The following is a 5,350-nucleotide window of genomic DNA, read 5'->3' as shown; positions in this document are numbered from 1 at the left end:
CACTCAATACTAAAGTCCACACAGAATCACATGAATGAGACAAAAGACAAGGAGCGCTCTCTGCCATGTGGAGATGAGTATCCAGTTTATTAGCTTATCCAGGGACACTTCTGATGTCTGTGACCACCAGGTAGCAAAGAGGCGGAGCCTCACCTGCGCTGGGGTTTTATGCCCCAGGTGATGGGGGCAGGGAAAGAGGACCACGGCCAATGGGATAACACTGGGGAGGGGCGAGGGGAGGGACCACCCTGGGGCAGACCACCAGGGATACAGAGACCAGGGGGGTGAGGGAGAAATCATTTGAGGGGGAATGTACCATCCACGTGACCCAATAACATATTTTCCCAACACCCAGTGCAAACAACTAAATAACTATTTAGTGCAATACCACACTCGAGGACATACTGATCCTGAGCAATTATTGTATGTATTTTGCTGGTTAAAGAACGCTATTGGGGATGAAGGGGTGAGAATTTGTAAGGTACAGAAGTAGAAAGAGGGGAATGAAGGAGGGGATGATGGAATTAGTAAAAGATGGGACCCCTTGGATTATTTGCCTCCTTCTGCCCCTCCACCTTATAATCCCCTTCTTCATGCACCTCAAATGGCAGGTCCGGTTCTTCCCCCGGCTGCCATCTCACTACCACCTGCTCAAATTCCTCCTTCTACCTCTTCAGCTTCCCCTTGATAAACCCAGTATCTCCCCCAGTAACCACTCCCTCACAACCCCCTCCAGCCCCTCCAGTTCCTTCTGCATCACCACAAGTGCCTACTACACCGGGTGCATTCTCCACTCCTTCTCCAGCTCCGCTTAATATCCACTCAGGCTCTTCTCCCCCTCCTATTGCTGTCCCTTTACCTCCTCCTAGTTGGGACACAGATGCCACCTTGCCCAGTAAACAACTATCACCAAATACACCTGCTGATCTGCAGAAAGTTCAGGGTAACCCAGATATCCCTCAAACTAATAGTTTGGCACCTGAAGGTGGGCCGTACTGTAGCACCAGATCCAAGACCTCCAAGGCAGAGAGACTCTTTCCCCTCAGAGAGGTTCCTATGGGAGGAGTAGCGGAGGTGTTGGCTTTGTGAATGCTCCTCTAACTGCTTCTGCGGTGAGAGGATTCAAGAAAGAGTTAGGGCATTTAGTTGAGGACCCAGTGGGCGTGTCCAACCAAGTGGATCAATTCTTAGGTCCAAATATCTACACTTGGAGAGAGATTAATTCCAGTCCAAATATATTATTTTCCCCAGAAGAGGTCCGGACAATTAGAGCAGCTAACATAAGAATCTGGGAGAAAGATAACCATCCAGGACCCCAGGTGCCATCAGGTGAACAAAAAGTGTCACTAATGGATCCCAGTTGGAACCCTAATCAGGAGGAGGGGAGGAAGGCCATGATGGAATATGGGTCTTTGATAATACGGGGGATCAAAGAGTCAGTTCCCAAAGGAACTAACACCCAATTGGCATTTGAGGGTGCACAAGAGAAGGATGAAGCTCCTGCTCCCTGGCTTAACCACCTAAAGCGGAACTTCCAGTTGTACTCTGGAATAGACCCAGACACCCCAGAAGGTCAAATGCTACTAAAGGTCCAATTTGTAACCAAGTCTTGGCCTGATACACGGAGAAAACTGGAAAAAAATTGAAGATTGGCAAGAGAAGGACATAAATGAGTTATTAAGAGAGGCATTGAAGGTGTATTTAAGGAGGGTGGAAGAAAAAGCAAGGGCCAAGGCTAAGATCATGGTTGCTGTAGCTAGAGAAAGTGCAGGGTGGGCAGGTCCACCACCAGGAGGAGGCAAGGATAGGCCAGTACTGTCAGGTACAAGAGGGATGGAGACACCTCAAGTCCCTTTGAGAGAACGACATTGCTCTTACTGTGGAAAGGCAGGACACGTCAGGAGGTTTTGTAGAAAGCTTAGTTTCGATGAGGCAATAGCCAGGGAACAAGATAATTTAGGGAAGATCCTTAGAGGTGATGATTAGAGGGTCAGGGGTTTTTCACTTTAGGGGACCCGATGCAACATCTAGAAGAGCCCTTGGTAAACATTGAAGTGGGACCCCTAAATGAAGAATTAGAATTTTTGAGTACACACAGGAACAGATAAGTCCTGTCTCAACAAAGTACTAAAAAGTATGGTAAAATACCCAAAAACATCTGAGGTTAGACAAAAAACCAGCTAGGTAGAAAGGATATCCAATAGCACCAAAACTGGCCAGTAACACTAAACTTGTAATAAGTGATGTGAAAGTAAAAGTAATGTTGTCTTTTTGTGTGTGTGAGAGTGAGTCACAAGCAAAGTCAGCGTCAACTTCCCGGGCAGGTAGGAAGGGGGCAGTGGAAGTGTGTGTGTGACCTGCAAACCAGGCTTGTGTCCCCCGGGCGGGTGAGGGAGCGGTAGCTGTAAGAGCGTGAGTGACACGCAGACAGCCTCACAGGTGAATGTGCACCAGAGGCAACCAGAGTCAGGGCCCTTCCAAGAGGCCCAGAGATACTGAGACCTGTGGGCCAACCCTAAGGTGAGAGGGGGGCTACAGGGACCCGTGATTTACTAGCAATAAGGATCCAGTTTGTGTCTTGAGGGTGTGAAGGAATGTGTGAAAGTGAATGAGAAATAAAAGAGAGCGAATGTAGACAAATTAGAATAGAGGTAATGTAGATTGTGCATTATAAGTTTTACCACATCTCCTTAGAGGGAAGTGTATTGTGTAGAAGAATAGTGTGAGAAAAAAAAAATTTAAGTGTCAGGGGTTGAAAGAAAAGTAGTATTTAAGCTGTAAGTGAAAGTAAGAAACAGAAGCAAGAGAGAAATAGATAAGATCTTGAAAATAGAATAGAAAACCAGTAAGTTAAATACACAGAAAAATAGGAGAATAAAAGGACTTTGGGAGTTAAGTTAGCTAACAGAAATACAACTCCTTGCAAAATACAGAGTATGCAGAAGTTGATGAGAGAAACATGCAAGTTATGGAAAAAGGGAAATTAACCAATTGTACATTAACCAGAGAAACTGAGTTTTGATAGAATTATAAAATAGCAGACCATTAATGCCTATATTTGAAAGCCCCTTTCAGGTACTCTTCATTGCTAATTTGACTGTGCAGACCAAAAGAAAAAGGTTGGACCCACATCACTCTCACCCCCTGGCATTGGACCAGGATTCAACATCAGTTTTTTCCCTCTGGCATTCTGGCATTGGACCAGACTCCACCCCATTCTCCTTCTGGCATTGGACCGGACTCCACCCCTTTCTCCTTCTGGCATTGGGCCAGAGTCCCAGTTTTTCCCTCTGGCATTGGGCCAGAGTCCACACCACTCTTACCTCCGGGCACTGGACAGGATTCAACCACATCATAAGTTAATTCACCCCAGTATACCGTGATAAAAGGACCAAAAGATTTAAAGTTGACTCTCAGAAGGAAGAGTCAAAAAGACTGAACTGTATGGGAAAATAATTGGTATCAGAGCTCTAACATAGCTTAAAATGTTTCAAGACAGTTCTGTGTAAAATATGTTGGTAAAAAGTTTAAGACTGTAAATAAGTACTTCTGGTTAAGTTCCCCAATTTAATTCTCAAGACTCCATGTTAATCCTCTACAGAGCACTCCCCTAGGAGAAACCAAAATTGGTAGGGAACAGACCAAGAGAGGTTTAACCAGAGAAGCGGGTAGAAGGGACTCTAAATAGCTTGGAAGCTTCTTCTCAGTAAAATTCCCCAAGAGGCAAGGCCGGGTGGGCAGGCTCTGCCAGATGACCCATACCGGACTCTTGGGAAGGGTGGTAATGATGACTGTAATTGCTGGTGGTGCTCTGGGGAGCCCAGTTGAGCCATGCAGTGAGTGCTACCAACCCCTCTATGAGAAGGAAGAAGTGAGCTCCTGGTCCAGAGTCCACATCGGTTCTAACCCTAATTGTTAACCTCTCCCAATTGGTACTTTATCAGAAAAATAAGAGAATGCATTGGATAGCCCAGAATACTGCCACTTTTAGGCAGCCACTCCTGGGAGAGTGCCCTATAGAAGAAGCCTGGTTGTGCTTTAAATGTGATGCTGCTGAAACAAGCTCAGTAGATCTAGTAAAAAGAAAAGAAATGGTAAAAACAATAAGAAAGATAGTTTGTAACAAGTATTTAGCAGTAAAGTATTCAGCTACCCAGTGGATCCCAAGAGATCAAAACAAATTAGAGTCTGTTGAAAAAAAAGAAAGAGATGAATGTATCTACTATGAAGTATTTGAATGTTACTGAAAAAGGTATAAACCCCTCTTGGAAAATGAAAGAACTGTGAAAATACTGAGAATGCCCAACAGAAACTGATAACACATTTCAGGAGAGCCCTATTTGGAGGATTGCTCTTTTTACTATGCTTGTTTTCCTGTTTCATTAAAGTAGTATTGGCCATGCAGACCAGCCTAAAGAAACCAAGAAAGGTAACAAAGTTAAGTAACCATGATTACCACAGTGCACAAGAAATTTATAATCAATACAAAAAATTAAATATGAAGCTCATGAGTCAAAAATTGCAAGTTGATGTGAGCTTAAAATGTAAGCTAGGTCAAAGAAAAAGAGGGGGACCGTTACAAACAAAAATCTGCCAATATTTTTTGTGAGAAAAAGGTTACAAAAATTAATCAGACCACTGTTGCTGCTGGGGTGCTGCTTTTTTGTTATGGTAATTACGGGTCATTGTCGTTAATAGTAGTTTTTGTATCGGTAAAAGCCCTGGCTGGGGCTGAGTTAATGGCTCTTCTCCCGAGAAGGGCGGGGATCGCCCCAGACGTTGAAGAGAAGAAACTGAGACGTGGGAGGGTTGCATGCAAACTAACTTCAGGACCAGCATGCCATGGGAAGCTACTATTCCAAACACACTGAAAAGAACCCCAAAACAACGAGCCAGTATAGAGTTGAGAGATTGGAGTGATGTCCAAAGGTGAGGAACGGAGTGCTGAGCCTGCGGAGATGCTGAACACCTTCGTGGTCCCTCACCCTGAGCACGGGGGTCGTCCTGCGGCCGGGAGCCAGAGAGGAAAGGGGCACTCATCAACATCTGGGTCACCACACCCCGAAGGTTCTCACGAGAATCAGACTCCCAGCTCCGCTCCTGTTGGACAAAACTGTACATATCTTCCTCATCTTCCTCCTCCTCCTCCTCCTCTGAGTGGCCCTGGGAGAGATGACAGATGCTGCAGACCCGTTGAGCTGCCCAGTCCTGAGCTGATCACTTTTAACAAAGGCATTAAAAAAGGAGAAAAAGTCTCCTGGCCCTGTTTATTTCACTGGACTCTCTTTTCAAATTTTGCTTACCTTGCTGTACCTACACTAGTTGTCATGAAGCAGAAAGGGTACCATCC

This window comes from Melospiza melodia, chromosome 4 (genome assembly GCF_035770615.1).
Source record: "Melospiza melodia melodia isolate bMelMel2 chromosome 4, bMelMel2.pri, whole genome shotgun sequence".
Taxonomy (NCBI): Eukaryota; Metazoa; Chordata; class Aves; order Passeriformes; family Passerellidae; genus Melospiza; species Melospiza melodia.
This window is presented reverse-complemented; position numbering follows the sequence as displayed.